This window comes from Perissodus microlepis, chromosome 10, assembly GCF_051167445.1.
Source record: "Perissodus microlepis isolate ML-2025 ecotype Zambia chromosome 10, ASM5116744v1, whole genome shotgun sequence".
Lineage (NCBI taxonomy): Eukaryota > Metazoa > Chordata > Actinopteri > Cichliformes > Cichlidae > Perissodus > Perissodus microlepis.
The window spans coordinates 689,136-709,578 of NC_140470.1; the positions used below are offsets into that span (position 1 = coordinate 689,136).

Here is a 20,443-nt window from a genome sequence, read left to right on the forward strand (position 1 = left end):
GACTTGCATTTGACTTGAATACCATTAATCCATATTTTATTCACAATAGAAGATAGAAAACATATCAAATGTTTAAATTAAGATATTTTACTACTCCATGAAATATATTAGTTCATTTAGTGACAGCCTCAAAAAAGTTGTGACAGGGATAACAAAAGGCTGGAAAAAGAAAAGAAAAGGAACAGTTTGGGAAACGTTTCATATGGGAACAGGTCAGCAGTGTGACTGGGTATAAAAGAGCATCTTACAGAGACAGAGAAGAAAACAGAGACTCACCAACCTACAAAAAACTGCATTTGCAGATTGTGAAAAAAAAATCAAAAACTATGTTCCTCTGTGAAGAACTGCAAAGATTTTGAATATCTCAACATGTAGAATACATAATGTCACCAGAAGATTGAGAGAATCTGGAGAAATCTTCAGATGGAAAAAGGCTGAATATCAGTATTGACTGTGACAGTCAGACCCTCAGACCACACTCATTAAAAACAGGCATAGTTCTCACTAAATCACTGCATGGCAAACGCAAGTGTTATCCTGCAAAGAAGAAGACTTATGTGAACATGATCCATTACCCAGTAATGCTCCGCCTTTTTTGGGCCAATGCTCATTTAAAATGGACTGAAGTAAAGTGGAAATGCGTAACATGAATTTAAATTTAACCCTCCCCTGCAGCTGAGCCAGGGACCACACCGCCGCCACACCTCCACCACCTGACTGAGGCTGGGGAGCCTCGGCCTAAAGGCGCACCACACGACCATCAACTTCAATCGCGGTCGAAGGCTGAGCGTAGAGTGTCATCACTGCTCCAGTGGGAAATCTCCCCTGGGGGAAATTTCGGGAGCCAACGGGACCTCACTTGAATTTTTTTTTTTAAAGTAAAATAAATAAATAAATAAAGGTTTTTTTTCACTTTGACAAATTAATTTGGATATTTTCATTACAGATTATGATAGAATACCTGGCACATTTAAATAATGGGGTTATTGTAAAAGAATAGCATTGTGGAAAAGTTCAAAATGAACTTTGGACAAAGTGTGGTATTATTCATGCTGCAATAAAAAAAACATTTTCTAAAATTTCGCTCACTGTGAAAGATTGACCCAGTTATTGTCTGCATTTTCAAACTAACGATAGGTGGCTACAACAAAATAGAAAAGATTATTATAAAAGTACAAAAGTTAAAGTGTATCTGTCTGTAGCCGCCCTCTCATCCACCGTTCCCATTGCTCCACCTCAGTCTGCATCTCTTTCAATCCTCAGCTCTGCTCTTCAGGCCTGAAACAGTCTGATTCAAGCTCTGCTGGGGATTTCAGTCTTTATCTGCTCTTCATTCGTTCCCCACACTCTGGTCTCTGTGCTCAGGTCCACTATGGTTTTCTGGTCATTCTCTACAGCCAGCAACCCACCTGGTTCTTCACCTGTCTGTAATCCACTCTGTCAGTCTCAACATTTCACCCGTGACTCAGTAACCCGTAATGATAACACACGGTTGCAAATAAATGGCTTAAATTCTTCCTAAAATCTTGCTGTGTGATGCACATGAATGTAGCTCACTACTTCAACTGTTAGTGAACAGTGTTGGTCAATTAAAAAAGTAATTAGTTACTAATTACCAATTACTTCTCCAAAAAGTAATCCTGTTACTTTACAGATGACTTATTTTCAAAAGTAATTAGTTACTTTATTATTCAGTTACTTTTAAAAACATGATACACAACCTACGTAATAAAGCAACAGACCTTTCAGCCAATTCTATTTTTCTGCATAATCATCATATAAAATTGAATCAAATAAAAAGTCTCTTTTAAAACTTGTTTTATTAGTTTTAATCTTTTAAGATTAAGCACATTGCATTGAGCAAAAATGTAATTATGTACAACAGTGTCTGACATGAAGAAACTCTTTAACATTTAAACCTATTTCCTGCATATTCCAGCATATAAAATAAAATCATGTTTTGTGTTTACACTCTTTCAAATAGATGAAAGTAAAACACAGCAGAAAATAAATAGAATCAAAGATTCAGCGTCACTGAGTCCTGTCACTCTAAAATCTGGGGTGGGTGGAGGTTATCCCACAGCAGTCATGTCAGTGGGGGGGTGTTTCATGAGACACTCTCACGGTTTAGTAACGCAGCGTGCTTACGGGAAAGTAACGGTAATCTGATGACCTTTTTGCAATAGTAATCCCTTGCTTTAGTCGTAACTTGAAAAAAGTAAGTAATGCATTACTGCCCATCTCTGGTGCTCACAGGTGGTGCAGTTTGGAGAAATGGTGGTGTTTCCTCAGAAGAACTACCAGAGTCACAAAGGGCACGAGTCCATGTCACCACCTCGACTTGCTGCTGATTCTGATCCCAGGCAGCAGATAAACTATCCACAGTAAAGTAGAAATAGTTGTGAGTTGTAGAAACTCTTTAATGTTCTTTATAGAGGCGCATGTCTATAAAGCATGTGCTTCACATTTACTGCGATTTGCTGTGATATTTGACACCTGATGTGAGCAGGAATGGAGAAAATGAATAAAAGGAAGATGTTTTTATTGTTTGGCTAATGAAGGGTGTAAATCTTTAATAGTATTTTTGCTTGGTTATTTTAGGAGTGTTTTTCTAAACACGGAGAAAAAAGGCATAAGAAACTAATTTAACTTTCTCTCCTGCTGCAGATGTTGGCTGTGATCTCCGAGGCTGGAACTGGAGAGAGGGAGAGAGGAGTCATCATCCAGCTTCAAAGAAAACATCCAGGTAAAGTGACGTGGATCACTATTTTAGCCTTAAATTATCGTACTTTTAAATACAAAAACATTTTAAAGGACAACATTTATCATCCAACTCTGACCGTAATACAAAATAATGATCACCGTGAGTGTTTTCAAACTCTTCCTCAGATGGGCAGGCTATCACTGTCCAACCAGCCGACTTCAATAAAAGACTGAGACAGTCGTAAAAGCAGCATTCAGTGAGCACCACAGCGCGTGTTCCTGAGACATTCAGCATCTGATCCTTGTTGGCCTGTCTGCTCTGCTTTGGTAAGTATCCTCACCTCACTACCTGGATTTTGGACTACCTCACCGACCGACCACAGTATGTGAGGACTCAGGGCTGTGTGTCGGACAGGGTCGTCTGCAGTACGGGGGCCCCACAGGGAACGGTTCTGGCTCCGTTCCTCTTCACCATCTACACTGCAGACTTCTCCCACAATTCCACCCAGTGCTTCCTGCAGAAGTTCTCTGATGACTCTGCAATAGTCGGCCTCATCACTGATGGGGACGACAAGGAGTACAGAGGACTGACCCAAGACTTTGTGGACTGGTGCCAGCTGAACTGCCTCCAGATCAACGCCAGTAAAACCAAGGAACTGGTGGTAGACTTCCGCAGGCACAAGCATTCTCCACTGCAACCACTGAACATCCAAGGTATGGACATTGAGGCTGTGGACAGCTACAGGTACCTTGGTGTTCATCTGAACAACAGACTGGACTGGACTCATAACTCAGACGCCCTCTACAGGAAAGGGCAGAGCAGGCTGTACCTGCTGCGGAGACTCAGGTCGTTTGGAGTGGAGGGCCCACTCCTGAAGACCTTCTATGACTCTGTGGTGGCTTCTGCTATCTTTTATGGTGTGGTCTGCTGGGGCGGCAGCATCTCTGCCGGGGACAGGAAGAGACTGAACAGGCTGATCCGAAGGGCCAGCTCTGTTCTAGGATGCCCTCTGGACCCAGTGGAGGTGGTGAGTGACAGGAGAATGGCGGCTAAGCTGTCATCCCTGTTGGACAACATCTCCCACCCCATGCAGCAGACTGTGACAGCACTGAGCAGCTCCTTCAGTGGGAGACTGCGGCACCCACGGTGTGGGACGGAGAGATTTCGCAGGTCTTTCCTCCCCACTGCTGTCAGACTCCACAATAAAGACTTTAACTGATCAAACACATCCACACATGTGCAATAACACTAAGTGCAATAATCTTTTCTGTCATCGTTGTATTTTTACTCAGTTGTATATAGCGTTTGTATTCTATTTTTATCTTATTGTATATTTATTTTATTTTATTCTACTGTATATAGTATTTTATTTTATTCTATTCTGTACAGTTGTGTACTGTATTTATTCTTATTGTATCCTAATTTTTGCCTCATAACTTTTGCACTGTCCACTTCCTGCTGTGACAAAACAAATTTCCCACGTGTGGGACTAATAAAGGTTATCTTATCTTATCTTATCTTATCTGAACTACAGTAACTGTAACACAGTCACTATACACACATGCCATCCACTTTCTAACTACTGATTACTTCCTGCCAGTTATTTTAGACCCAACACTGTTTCTTCTTGTTCAAACAGCTGGACAGGAAACTACACCAGTGTACTGTTTCACCAACACGTGCCAGGCGCTGTTCCTGCCATTCATGGCTTAGCCCCGCCTACCTCAGGACCTCCCCTTGTCAAGTATTGACCATGATGATTATCATGATGACAATGAGCACAACTAAGACGGTAAAAGTCCACGACCATGACTGGTTTGCTGTCTCCTGATTATTAATGAATATCAGGAGGATGATTGTCAGTAAGAAATGATGACAAAAAACACAAAGTTCACCAAACTCACAGGTTACATTCATTTTGCTTTTTCATCTTTACCAGCCACACTCTAACTGCAATTAAGAAAACAAACTTTAGAAATCATCGACTCAGTGACTTTATCAAATGTTTAATGGGTTCAGGTGGAGCCAGCTTCTGAATTACCAAGAACATGAAGTGTGAGACATACTCTCAGTAAAGTTGAAGACGTTTCCTGATTTATTTTGTAATCTCTGCTCTTTCTGTATTCTGCTCAGTTTGCATTCTGCCTTTATGAATTTTTTCTCCTTTGTAATTGATGATAATTCATTGAATATACTCAGCTGCTTCCCTTTGTCCCCACATTGCTTTAGGTTTTCAGTGTCCAGTTATTGTTTTACTGCTCTTTGAGTTGAACCCTGTGGACTGTTTGATGGGCTGCTTGTCTTTCTGTTTGTAACCACTGCCATGCGTTTATGAAGTGGCTGTTTGGTCTCTCCAATGTAGAGCTCTGGGCATTCCTCGCTGCACTGTACAGCCACACTACGTTGTTGAGTTTGTGTTTGGGATGAACCAGCTTGTGTCTGAGTGTGTTGCTGGGTCTGAAGTACACCGGGATGTCGTGCTTGGAGAAAACTCCCCTGAGTTTCTCTGATAAACCTGCTACATAGGGGATGACAATGTTGTTGCGTCTGTCTTTCCAATCCTCCCTAGCTGGTGTCTGACCTTCTTTTCTGTGCATCTTTGCTGATTTGATGAAAGCCTAATTAGGATAACCGCATGTTTTAAAAGCTTCCTTTATATATGTGTGTTCCCTCTTTTCCCCTGATGGCTTCTTTCATTCCTCTTTCAAACCATCGGTCTTCTCCGGCTCTTTTAAAGGGACAGCACCTAGCCACTGGTACAGAGATGTTGAGGACGCCTGGGTCAAAATCAAAGCCTAGAAGTGGAATCCATCACTGCTCACATCAACTCTGTGGATGTAACATAAAGTTGAACATAAAGTTCACCAGGGAAGACACAAAGATAACAGTTTGCTATTCCTGGACTCTGCTGTGCACAATGGGGAGAATGGAAACCTCAACAGTGAAGTTTAGCTGGAGCCCACACACAGACCAGTACCTCCTCTGTGACTCCCACCACAGCTGGACTGGCCGATGGTGATTTTTCGTTTTCATGGGCCGATGGGGTTTTCTTTGGTTTTGTTTTTTGTAACAGTATAAACAATAAAAGGTGGTGGATTGTCCAGATGCTGGCAGATGTGTAAAAATAACTCAGTTGTTTGGTGGTGACTTTATTTATAAGGTTAGTCTGTAGAGTTTCCAACCGTCCCGTAAAAACACGGAGTCGTCCCGTATTCAGAGAAAATATTACGTGTTTCGTGTTGAGCTGAAAAGGAGCACAGTTTGTCCCGGACTTCAGCTACAATGGAAAAAGACACAAAGCTGGATTTATTCTGTGTTTACGCTGCACAGCTGCCTCTTCCCCTCTTATTCTCTCCCCTCTCTCTCCTGTTGCTACTTCAATCATGAAACTGATCAATGATCAGCTGATCGGCTTTTCTGACACAAGTCACTTTGCGCCAGAAAGAAGAAACCAGCAGATGTCGCGCTAAACAACAGCAGCACGTTTGATCAGCTGTTGTTAGAATTTATTTAATATTAATTTCTAGTATCAGCTGATGTTTGCTGGAGCCACAGCTGTAAAGCTGCTGGTCATGATGTCGGTTTGGAAATGTGGTGAGAGGGAAACATGAAGATGAAACCAGGAGATGTCCTTACTGAATCATCAGAGCTGAACAGGTGATGGAGAGACAGGTTTACCTTTTAGGTGACATGAATGAGTTGAAGTTATGAACTGTTTCTGAGAGACAAATAACACCAGGATCCTTTTCTGTGTAGCTGACAGCTGGTAACTGTGCAGGGGCGGGTCTAGCAAAGCTTTTTTGTCCCAGTCCAGCTCTGACTCCATCACCCTCTGGAACACAAACTTGACGACCCAACAACACCGGGCAGAACATGTTCCCTCTAAGCCTGAAGGGACAAAGAGATATTTACTTTCTGCTGACCATCAGCTCAGGTTCACCATCACCGTTTCTAACTCTCTAAATATGAACACATTTGAAAAATAAAGTTATGTTTACAAACATTCATATCTCAGAAATAAGCACAGCTGTTCATGTTTGCTATTACAGTTTTATTTGTCAGAGAATTATGAACTTTACATCGTGCATTGAGTTTAATAGGTCTGTCTCATGGCTGCACTATGAGAGCTGGAATAAACAATTAAAGTTGAGCAAACTTCAGCTAAATCTTGAAACAGTAGATACAGGTAGAAATGAGATCAGATTAATCTTTGGTCAAAAGCAGATACCTGCTGAGTTCAGTCCATCATATTAAAAAAGAAACGATGTCATGCTTTTTACATACACTTCCAAATAATAGTCAAGCAGCTCAGTCTTACAAATAGGTAACTAAGATGTCTCTAATGTAGACGTGCACAGTGTAGCAAGCATTACAAGATCAGAAATGAAAAAGTAACATTCATGTAAAACTACAGGCTCAGGATTTTAAAGAAAGGCTCTGAAAACAAAACTTTTTAAAACAGTATCTTTGCTGTAAGCGATCATCAAAATACAAAACAGAAATTTTCAGTAACAAACCCTAACATGCACTAATACTACACATATCCAAACAACAAGACATATGTCAAAGTTTTTGAAGTGAAGAAACATGTTGCGTTAAAAAGCACATGCAGTGTGTGACCACGATCGTCACACTGTGGACCATGAACGCCACTTCTTTGAAGCGTTCTTCTTCTTGGAATCAAGATGGAAGCAGAAACATCACGATTCTCTTTGATCTACCAAAAGGAAAAAGCAGAATATCAGAGCTGAAACCAGTCGGGTGAAATAATTAGGATAACAATAATTCAGTGCATTGTCTCCGGTAGTCTTACAATTGTTGATATCTGCTCAACTAACACTCAGTGTCAGGGACCTCCTGTGTGGAAACGAGTGGTTTTTATGTTTTTATGTACGTATTTTACTTCCATCCATTTAACTTAGGAGGAAGAAATGTCAGTTTGGTGCAGGCTGGTTAGTTTAGACTCTGGGTGCATTTGGTCCCCTGTTGTCTGTAACTCAATGAGTTGGTTCACTTTGTGGCTGTATGTGCGGTTATATCGTGTCGGTTTGGGCTGGAGTACCTGTTCCCTGTTAGGTGTTTAGCTGAACATGAGTAGAGCTTCTAGCTTGGAAGCACATCTGTGCAGGCTGCCAGCTTTTTGGTTGCTCTTTTTCACCCCACTGCTTTTGAGAGTGTAAATACCCCAACTGGTTACCTTTGACTGCAGTTAACTTGGGTTGTAGGCCTGGGTCTCCCATGACAAGATGAAAAACAATCATCTAGGATACATGAATTTCATACTGCATGCATATATATCTATCTGCCACTTTTTAAATTCAGCAATGTCTGTCAGAAATGTGGGATCTAAATCACAAACGTGTCATAGTCATACTGTCACTGATTAGTGTAAATGGCTCAATGTGACATAGGAACCTTTTAATTAATTTCCATAACCTGACTTGTATGTCAAAGAATATCAAACCTGGAAAAGCTGTTTATGGTCAGAATGATTAAAAGCTGTAAAGAGCTTTTCTCTTTGCGTCGAGCATCCAACACTGTGACTCTTACTTGTAGAAGCCGTCACTCCAAAGGTCTTATGATAATAATGTTTTATGATTTACTAAGTTACTGGATGAACATGAAAAGTACGTCCATTGTTGCAAATGACCATGAGAGTGACCAGAATAACATCCAACTAGACGCTCAAAAGACGTCCTTTAAGTGACAGAACAGATGAACGAACAGGTAATCGCTTACTTGAGATGAAATCTGCTCAGCTACTTTGAAAACAGCTTCTAACTGCTCCTCCTGTAACTGGATGGCTTCTCAGGGCTAAGCCGTCGTGCAGTCCAGCAGCCTTTATGGTTCTGCTGTGATTCACCAGGAACTGTTAGAAAGACACAAACACACAAACATGTTCCACAGTCTTCCAGTTTGATCACTTTGATTTTCTCATCCTGTGGACAACGACATACACGGATGCAGGTTTATTGTTAACTTTTGGAGGTTTATTTATTGAACAAATCCAGCTCCACTGTGATGCTGAGCTGGATACGCACTTAAGAAAACGTGTGAATAAATAGACAACAAACTGAATTTATCCAAACAGACTGGACCCGTTATTGTTAACTGAATGCAAGACTTTAACAGTCTCTTCTATGTAAGAATGCAGGTCGATCAGCATGAGACAAACCTGATGACACACTTCAGCATACATATGTAACACATTTACATTTATCACACACGTCTGCTTTCCTGTTTGTATACAGGCTGCCAGGTTATCACAGGGCCAACACAACACATGTTTGATATTTTAATCATAATGATGATTATTATTTAAAATATCACTATAAAGTTTATTTATAAATACATTTAGATTTGTTTCTATAACCTAGCTGTTTCAGCTTCTGACCTCTGACCTCAGTGTGTCCTCACCGCAGCTTCCTCCTGGAAACACTTCTCCTTCTTGTCTTCCCCCAGTGTTGTTTCCCTGCCGTTAATATCAGTCACTGTACCTGAGGAACAACAGAGGACAAACACTCACTTTAAGAAGTACATTCATACAGAGGTGATCTATGGAAACACACTACTTCACACTTTGGTAGAGAAATCAGTTTCTGTGAAACATTTCTGTAAAATGGTGTGGACTTCTTCAGGAGACTCAGCCACTCCCACTCTGATAACTGAAACTTCTGTGGATGAAGAAACTGCCAGATACCATCCTGGAAATGTTTAAGAAATACAAGATCGCTATATAAATGACAATCATGTTAAGATCACATATTAACAGTTGTTGCTCACCTTTGTTTCTGATTTTAAAAAGTTGTATCCCGTCAGCTCTCATGGCTGAAGTTTGGCTGTCGGGGAACAGAAAAAGCTTTTTTTGATTTCCAATCCAGTTCTGCTTGAAAGTATTAAGGATACTTTAAAAGTGCTCCTCTGAAATCTGTGTTAAACAACAAGAAATATAAATTAGTAACAAAAACACAGTGCAGAAGGTAAGTACAGGCATTACACACCATCATCGGGCCTAATGCTCCTAAATTTGCAACTTCAAATCTCTGTGAGCTCTTCAACGTGTCTTCAAAGGGAAAAGCCCAAAACTTAAAATTTGATTATAAAAGGTTCAACACAGACACACAGACAGAGAGGTACCTTTTAATGTTTACTGGTAACCCGAGTCACTGATCATCTACAGTATTACAGAGTCTGGCAGTCTTTGCATGATGTAAACGTTACTGTTTACATCTGGCTCAGTATAAGTATCGTACAGTTTAAACGAAGCCCTGAAACTTGCACATATTTATTACAGATGCATTTAAGCTAATCGGGATATTTACTGTGAATCTGTTTACTGGTAACTTTATTAACCAGTAACTTAATTAGTCATGACAGAAGCTAACATTTCTGTCTTATCATTGTTTAAACAGTAACCGCTTTATTACACTATAAGCTAACCTTTACACCATAACTTTAAGCTAGCACCATAAAGACGGTCAAACGTAATAATATCTACAAATGCATCTCAAAGCTGTTATATCTGTATTACTCACATAACCACATTAACATTATTGAAACTGACTTTTAATAGTCATTCTGTCCGTTTAAACGGTCTTACCTGTTAGCCAGAGTGGATTCTGGAGTCTTCCACGCTCCTGTTAGTGATCCTCCATCTGGATGGATGATAACAACCTTCTGAACAATCTAGCAGGTGGAGATGGCCCCTGCTGGCCCATGTCTATGGGACTGATTTCTGCTTATAACGCCCACTGAATGGACTGATGACATTTGAGGCCGGTGTCCCCAGTGCCTAGTGTTCGTTCCCAGTCTAGGTTTTGGTTATAAAGGTTTCCCTGTTGCCTTTCACATTCTGTTTTCATCTTAGTTCTGTACCATGGACATCAGCCTTAATAAATGCATTGTTGGTTATTAATATCCACCTGCCTGTGAGTCTGCGTTTGGGCCTTTCCCTCTACAAACACGATCCAGGTCTCGCTGATCGTAGTTAAAACCATATCACAGAACTAAGCTAGATGATGCTGATTCATTTAATTCACAAAACAACATTTAAATGCCATCACTGCCTTTGAAGGTGTTTGCAGACACACAGGGACCAGTTATTAGTTTAAGGTTACTGACTAGAGCAATAGATTTTCACTTGTTTTCTTCAGAAAGAAACTTTACATGTATCTGAACACAATAACAGATTACTATTTTTTAATGACCTGATTCAGTATTATTAGCTGGTCTCTGTATTGAGCCATAACATAAATCACTGCTTTGCAATGACGTGCTTTAACTTTGTAATGCTCAAAGTAAAACTAAGGGTTATATTCTAGTTTACACAAAGTTTAAAAACTTAAGCAAGGGTTTCAACTGTCACTTGAAAGCATTATCCCAATAGCAAATGAAATTAGTTTAGACTTGAGAAAAACAATTGCTGATGCTCAAAAAGCAGGAAATGGCTATGCAAAGATACTGTGGTGTTTCCTATAGTCAAGAACTGGAGTGAAAATTATCATCAAGAAAAGAGAGGCACATAGTACAAAACAACAGTGCAGAGAAAGAGCTTTGAAAGATTTCAAAGACTTTGGAAAGAAAACTAGTATGCAATATGTCTAAAGACCACAGAACACCCGCCAGCAACCCTGCACAGGAATGGACTGCAAGGTTGGAGAGCAAAATAAGCACCACTTCTGCAGAAGAGACACCTTCAAGCCAGACTGAAGTTTGCTAACAGCAACCTAGAAAAAGATTATGCATACTGGAAGCACGTCCTTTGGTCCGATGAGACAAAACTAGAGCTCTTTGGCCGTGTAGACAAGACATTTGGACAATTGTGAGGAAAATCTGAGGATTTGAGCACCTTGTTGTTCCAACATTACTGCACACGAGTCCTCACCTCATCCTGGTATTACACCTTTGGGATGAATTCGAGTGGAGACTGTGAGCCTGGCCTTTCTGTTCAGTGCCTCACAAATGAACTTTTAAACAAATGGTCAAAAATTCCTATAAACACACTTTCAAATCAAATCAAATCAAAATTTATTTATACAGCACATATTAAAAACAACAGTGTTGACCATAGTGCTTCACAGTCAGTAAAAGCATGAGACAATTAAAACAAAACAATAAAAACAGGACAGGAATCAATAGGTGACAACACAACAAGCCAGATAACAGCCAACTCGTAAGAATCAAAAGCCAAAGTAAAAAGATAGATTTTAAGACGTGATTTCAAAGACTGGATAGACTCGGCGGCACGAATATGAAGCGGCGAGGTTATTCTAGAGTCTGGGTGCTACGCTTGCAAAGGCCCGGTCACCTCCTAGGTTGTGCTAGGAGCATCTGATTGGACGAATTAAGTGCTCTATTGGGATTGTACAAGTGGAGGAGTTCGGAAAGATAGCTGGGCGCTAAATTATTCAGAATTTTAAAAGTGAACAAAGCCTTCCCAGCACAGTTGAAGCTGTAGTAGCAGCAAAGTGTGGACTAAGATCATATTCAACTCTATGGATTAAGTATGATTAAGGGATGTCACTGAAGTTCATATGCGTGTGAAGGCAGATGAGCAAATATTGTTAGCAATATTGTGTACATCACAAAAATGTTCGAGCATGGGCTAGTTAAAATATGAAGACTTTTCATATTCATATAAATATGAAAAAAGTCCCTTGTTTGAGCACACACTAATATAAAAACAATCAGTGAGTGAATGATATAGAGAGACCAGCCTGCGCTCTCTTGCCACATACATAGAACAGCATTCGTAGCATCAGATAGACAGATACACATTGACTGTCACATGTGCTCAGCACAGGTGCCAGTGGTGGACCTGCCAATTCTGGTATTCTATGGCAAATCCTAGTTCGACTGAACTGTGCCAAATAGTGAGTACAGAGCCCACTAGAGCCCACTAGTGGCCCTGCAGGCCACTCTCATGAATTCTGTTTCTGATTGTTTGGTCAGAGACATTCACACCAGCATCATTGTGTAGGGTTGTGACAGTGCTCATCCTGTAACCAGGAGCAGGTCGTGCTGATGGGTTTAAAGACCTTCTATGGTAGTTGGTGGTATAACGTAATGTATTAAACAATATATTAAGCTTATATTGCGCAACAAGCTCACTATCAAAATGGCTTCTATGTCACTTTTTTAATATAAAATCTGCAAAGTTTCATGCAAATGTTCTTTCTTACATTCAACATACGTGGCAGACGTTAATGGCTTACAATAGCCAGTCATGTTTGATACTTGTCTTTCAAATGTGTGTACTCATAGTTGTAAAATGAAAAGGGTGTTAGTGATTTTCTCCTCAGTGACATTTTCCCTAAAAACAAGCTGTGTTGTGAAAACTGCTGTTAACTGTTGAAGGTTTTGGATAAATGCCAGTGTTTATGATTAAAATGAGAGTAAAATCATGATACATCTGTTGTAAAACTACAGATTTTTCATATTTTGCTTCTAGTCTTCTAATTTCACTGAGGTCTTGCAGCACTGAGTGAGTGATCAAAGCTTACACTGAGCCTGGTTAGCAGGTTGCGTTAGCCAAGGCTGAAGGTGGCAGTGATTACAAGACAGATTTGTGCTGTTAGGCATGACTGTGGTCAGTCAAAGAGCATCAGCACATGAACAGTGTTGAAAAGAAAACGTGACTTGCAAATAATAATAATAATTATTGTTATTTTTATCCAAAGCCACCTTTAAAAACCCTCAAGGTCACCTTAAATTTGTACTACTACATTATCAGGTTACTGGACACTAACATGCACCCGTCACAAAAGACGTATATAACAAGACCTGTGTAACTGAAACACCAGTTAGCCTCCCTCAAAGTGGGCGTCATCCCTACATCACTACCTCTATCAAACACACACACACACACACACACACACATACACACACACACACACACACACACACACACACTTAGTCATGATCTCAGACCACAGTAGCATGCAAAAACCATGGGAGTGCTGTAGGAACATAAAGGAAGCTGAGTGTTATCTTTAAAATAACAATGTCAGATGGAACATAAGTAGCAGCATCACTGATTTGAAGAAATAAATCTGATTGTCTCATTTTGTTTTGGTAAATTTAAAATACAAAAGAAAAAGTAGAACAGTTTTCACTTGATGTAAAGCTCCATCGAAGCTCACGAGCAAGCAGGCGGGACTGAAGGGGAAGAGTTGGTGAGTGAAAATGCAAACAGAAGGTCTGCTGGCTGAGTGATTTGCACACTTAATGGAAAACTAAAGAGACACAGGATGGGACTAATACTGTGGGTACAGAAAGATGTGGGAATGTGATACGAAGAGTCTTTGACATGCTGTATAACGCAGTAATGTAAGTAACGTGTGTGTTCTCTGTGCTTACTTTACTCGAGTCGTAACTTTTAGACTGAAAGAAACTGGCCACGAATGAATTGAACAGATTCTCCCCAACGTAAGCAGAAATCACACAGCAAAGATTTAATAAGTGTTGCAAATGTTAGTTTGTGTATATGTAAGTAAGAAGAAAAATGTAGAGTTTTAACAAGCTGAAAAAGCCATGACAGGTTACACCTGCCACCTGTGCTACCTGCCAGTGTTGAGGAACAGGTTACATGCAACACAGACACATAATTCAATTACAGAAGTAGTACAGGTCAGCTCATGTAATGTGTTATTTCTATAATTAAATTACTAAGGCAGCATATGTCTGTTCAATAACAATTCAGAATATTACAAGTAAGAAATTGGGGACATAACTTTTGTAAGAGTACAAAACTGCCTGACAGCAGACATCCAGAGTTCTGTGAGGAAAAAAGGGAAAGACGTTAAAAAGCTTTCAGATGCACCTGTTGCGTTTGGTCGCACAGTGAACTGTAATGTTCAAGCCCAAAGAGACTCGATTTCTCTTTCTCGGACAATAAAAAAACCTGCAGATTAAGTTATTAAACTGCAGTAAGTAAATTAAAATAAACTATTTTGCTAAACGTATTTGCTTGTCAGCCTTCATGTGCATATGAACTTATGACCCAGACATTTTAAAGTCTTTCCACAAGATTTAGGAATGTGTTTGTGGGAATTTTTGGCCTTTGTTCCAGAAGTGCATTTGTGAGTTCAAGCACTGACATTGGGTGAGATCATGCTGCAGTCTCCACTCTTTTTATCCTTAAGGTGTTCTACAGGTGTGAGGTCAGTACTTTGTGCAGGCCAGTCAATTTGTTCCACACCAAACTCGCACATCCATATCTTTAAGGGCCTTGGTTTGTGAACTGGTGCGTGGACATGGTGGAACATTTTGGAAGGTGCCATGCCCAAATAATGAAATTGTCCCAAATGGCTTGGTTATGCATCAGGAGTTCCTTTCACTGGAACGAAGCGGCTGAGCCAAAATCTTGAAAATAAATCCCACATCATGATCCCCCCTTCACCAATCTTTATACTTGGCTCAGTACAGTCAGACAAGTAGAGTTGTACTGGCAACCACCAAACCCAAGCCTCGTCCGTCGGATTGCCAGACAAATAAGCATAACTTGTCACATCTGCAGGGTTCCAGTGGCAGCGTGCTTTACTCTGCTGCATCCAACGCTAATATCACTGTTTCATGTTGAAACAACAGACTTAGCTCGCCATAACACTCTATTAGATTCAAACTTGAGTTCACCAATAAGTAGGCTTATTAAATGTAAACACAAGTACAAGAACAACAAACAACAAAGGTAGAAGTCATAATGAGATTTTCAACAGATGTATGAGAACTTGATAACTTTACTGGGTGAAGTCCTTACATCAAAGGGAAAGTCTATAAATGATAAACATAAACCAAAAAAAGGAAGTTCAACAGTTTATGATTTATGGAGAAAAAAATTTGTTTTTTCATTCTTAGCTTTCAATTCAGAGTTACAATCTTTATACCAGCGGCATGCCTACTGCTTTAAGGCAACAATGAAGTATGTGGGAGATGCACCAGTCTGCATGTTGCATATATTTTTGGCGCCAGCCTCCCTGTTACCATAGGAACTGTCTATCGATTCAGCTGTTTAAGTGAACTGACAACCAATCAGATCTGCAGCCATTACATATTTATTTATTTCTTCCTTAGAGTGAGATGTTGAGCTGAGGGAGAAGAATGAGACAGGGGCGATTCTAGGATTAGAGCTTTGGGGGTGCTGAGCACCCAGAGAGCTGCCCCGCCAGGCAAGATAAATCATATGATTCTTAAATTCATCAAGTCTCTCTGTCCCTGGGTCCTCGTCTCAAAACATGACATCACTGTTTTGTACATTTTACACAATTTAACCCCCACATTTGTGAAAGAAAAGCAAAACACTTTTTTAAAGTCTGTAACAAAACCATCAAATCTGATAAAGGTTATTTAAATGCTGCAAAAGAAGAATGGATTGGAATAAAAAAATACATATCCTAACCATAATTACTGGGGAGAATAATGAATGATGCTCATAGTAAAAAGTAAACTGAGTGCATTTTTTGGACAGAGATTCACTTTTAATGTGTATGTATAATATAATACAGATACATAAAAAACACTCCCAAAACAGAATAAATTATTACAAATAAAAATCTTTACTGCAGACACTAATTTTACTAATTTAATAAGACTAATTTTGTGTTGTAAGATTTATGGGTTTCATGCTTTCATAGTGGTCCTTAGGACAGCTTGACATTTTTATCAGGTGCACACTGTAAAAAGTTTAAGAAACACTGATAAGTGTATATGTGCTTTTGGAAAACATATAAAGCTGCTGTACAGAATCTTTGAAACAAGCTAGCTTAAAACATATTTACAATATAAACAGAGCATCTGCTTCTCTTTACAGCTCCTCACTCCACCAGGGCACCGTTTGGCACTTTGGCACTGGCAGTCATACAGACAACTGGACGGTCCAAATGTTGGCCTACCTATTACTGGCTGAACCACATAAAAATATATAATTAATTTTAATCTGCCCAATCAATGATAATGTTATGTTGGAATGTTGTTAAAGAGGGTCAAAAATGTTTCAACCCAGTTTGTTTAGCAGATTCTGTATAGCAGCTTTAATATAGGGGGGACACAACTTCCTGATTGTGTGAGTAAAATCAGGTTTGTTCTCTTTGTCAGTTTAACAGTTTCTGTTGTGCCTGTCACTGTTCCCTGTCTGTTTCCTTACCTGGTTCTTCCTGACCTTGTACTTTCTCCTCACGTTCCCCTCTTTCCTCTCTCCCTCTTTGCACTGACAATCATACACAAATAGATTGTATTCAATTAGATGATAAATTACATTAATATGAAAAAATTCTATTAAGATCACTAACAAAAAGTCCTCTCTCAGTCTACTTTCAACCAAAAGGCAAATAACCAAACCACATGAACATCTAATAAAAGATATAAACATTGAAACACTGATCCAACATTATTCTTGATTGACGGATCATTTGATTTTACACTTTTACCTGAATGTGGCTCCTTTTTTTAAAAAAAAAAAACTTCCTTATATCCATTATGAACCTGGCTGTCTGTACAAAAAAATGGTAAATGGCCTGTATTTATATAGCGCTTTACTAGTCCCTAAGGACCCCAAAGCGCTTTACACATCCAGTCATCCACCCATTCACACACACATTCACACACTGGTGATGGCAGCTACATTGTAGCCACAGCCACCCTGGGGCGCACTGACATGTGTGCGCCCCAGGGTGGCCCCAAAACACACACACACACAACAGGAGTTATAAGGTTAATGGGCATTCGGTCAGTTAGCTAGTTAGTATTGATTTAAAACAGGACAGTGGCAACAACAGTAGGCTACGGATAATTTTAAGTTTTAGGTTTTAAATAGGCTGTATACATTTCAATGGGAGCAACAGGACGGTCAAATGTCGCTGATTTTACTACAGAGCAGGACGGATTGTAGAGTAGCAAACATCGTCGGAAAACACTTTTTCAACCCTGCAGGTTACCTGGTGTAATGTTTTTCAGCTAAAAAGAAACATGGCCTGACTCCTACCAACTATATAAAGAGTAACTGAAGGTTAAATGCAGCTAATATGTCCTGTTTTAAGCCAGGCACTTACACCTCCGCTCCTCTGCGTTTCAGCCACCATCGCTCTGGCAGCAACAGCGCTAGAGCCAGAGCAGGGGAGAGGGGAGCTGGAACAAACCATTTTGGGAGGGGGGGGGGGGTTAAAATGTTACGTCTCAACGAAGTACTGTATGCTTTTTATATTTTTAGCGGTGTGTCACACAAACAGCAAATATTGTCAAAAAAAAGTAAGAAATCTTTGGGGGTGCTTTGATTCATTTTGGGGGGGGGGGGCTAAAATCGCCCCTGGAATGAGACAAACAGTGGCTTCCATGAAGTACAGAAGAAACATGTGGCTGAATGAGCTACAATGAAACTGATCCGAAATTCAGTCAGGAGGTAATTATCCTGTAACCTCAGCTCCAGGCCAAACTTCTGGATTTGAGCCAGTGAATTCAATTCAATTCAATTCAATTTTATTTATATAGCGCCAAATCACAACAAAAGTCGCCTCAAGGCGCTTCATAGATACAGAGAAAAACCCAACAATCATATGACCCCCTATGAGCAAGCACTTTGGCGACAGTGGGAAGGAAAAACTCCCTTTTAACAGGAAGAAACCTCCGGCAGAACCAGGCTCAGGGAGGGGCGGCCATCTGCTGCGACCGGTTGGGGTGAGAGAAGGAAGACAGGATAAAAGACATGCTGTGGAAGAGAGACAGAGGTTAATAACAGATATGATTCAATGCAGAGAGGTCTATTAATACATAGTGAGTGAGAAAGGTGACTGGAAAGGAAAAACTCAATGCATCATGGGAATCCCCCGGCAGCCTACGTCTATTGCAGCATAACTAAGGGAGGGTTCAGGGTCACCTGGTCCAGCCCTAACTATATGCTTTAGCAAAAAGGAAAGTTTTAAGCCTAATCTTAAAAGTAGAGATAGTTTCTGTCTCCCGAATCCAAACTGGAAGCTGGTTCCACAGAAGAGGGGCCTGAGAATCTCTCCTAATTGTGCTGCCAATTCACTGTATTCTTTAGAATCTGAGCAAAAGATTAAAAGGATTTTAGCCACCAACCTTCCAATTAGTAGATGACCTGCTTTACCTGCTGGTAGGTCAGAAGACAATGAATCAAACACCTGACTCGCAAGCAGTTCCATGGCCACGTGACGCAATTTCATTCAATTCATCAAGTATTGAAATTTCAAGATGAGCTTCTCAGATTACAATGTAAGAGATGAAGCAAATCAACAGACTGAAAATTCAATATAAATATATACACTTTATGGCCAAAAGTGTCCATTCAACCTTCCAAATCACTGAATTCTGGGCTTCCAATCACTTCCATGGCCACAGGTGTATAACATCAAGCACCATAGGCATGCTGATTGCTTCCAGAAACATTTGTGAACAAATGGGTCGCTCTCAGGAGTTCAGTAAATCCAGTAAGTCCAGTTGTGAAATTTCCTTGCTACTAAATATTCCAAATTGAAAGCAATTTGGAATAATAGCATCTAACCCAAGTGGTAAGCCACATAAAATCACTCATAAGATCAAACTTTCTTTTTCAGTGTGAGCTGACTCCATATTGGATGAAGGCGTCACCAACTTTCTGCAGACTCAATCGCTACAGACTTCCAAACTTCACCTGGCCTTCAAATGAGTTCAAGAACAATGTATACAGAGCTTCATGGAATAGCTTTCCATGGCCAAGCAGCTGCGTTCAAGCCCCAGCTTTGTGGAAACAGTTTGGGGATGGCCTCTTCCATGTTTCAAGATAACTACACAGCAGTGCAGAAAGTAAGGTCCATAAAGACATAGATGAGCGAGTTTGGTATGAACTTGACTGACCTCCATGGAGTCCTCAATTTAAACCAACAGAACACCTTTGGGATGATTCAGAGCGGAGACTGAGAGCCAAGCCTTCTCGTCCAATGTCAGTGTCTGACCTCATGAATACGCTACTGGAAATGGTCAAATATTCCCATGAATATATTCCTAAACCTTATGGAAAGCCTTCCCAAAAGAGTTGAAGATCTTACGGCTCAGACCATTCTCATTTCCGACACGTAACATACCAACGATTTATCACATCCCGAGGCGTCCAATAGGAACGCAAAAGGTACCCTTCCGCGTCCCTATGATACGCGCCGGATTGTGGATGGAATCCAACAGAATGACGCTCCCGGCGGTAACACGCGTTCCAACCGTGTATTCCAGCCCTAACCCTAACATTAATCCTAACCCCAACCATAACCTCACCCCTAACCTTAACCACAACCTTAACAGTGTTAGATAGTGTTTTCAAAAGTGATTCATGATGTGACAGTAAAACGAAATGTAGATTCATTCCAAACAGTTCTCATGTTTCCTGACATTTCTGAATGCGTAACATAGAGATGTGTTGGGAGGCCGAAAGCATAACATATCGACAATGTGTCACATGGCGTAATTTGTTACACTTTGGGATGAGAACGTGTTGTATGGCTGCAAAGGGTGGGCTGACATTGTATTACAGATTAAGAATGGGATGTCAGTCAAGTTCATATAAGTGTTCAATTCAATTTGATCTATATAGCACCAAATCACAACAACAGTTGGTTCAAGGCACAACTGTTGAAGGTGTTCTTTAAGCACATGGTCACTACAGCCATTTCCATCTTATCGGCAAACTTTACAAACATCTGTCCATTTCTCTTCTTAACACCATACTTATCACTTGATCCATAACCTCACCTCTGTTTCCTT

At 40.2% G+C, this 20,443-nt stretch overlaps 1 protein-coding gene across 9 annotated transcripts in view; it reads right to left on the minus strand.

Annotated features, from left to right (window-relative positions):
* Positions 1–20,443, minus strand: part of LOC146378545 (disks large homolog 2) — a 149,986-nt gene that overhangs the window by 72,906 nt on the left and 56,637 nt on the right. The window lies entirely within an intron of this gene.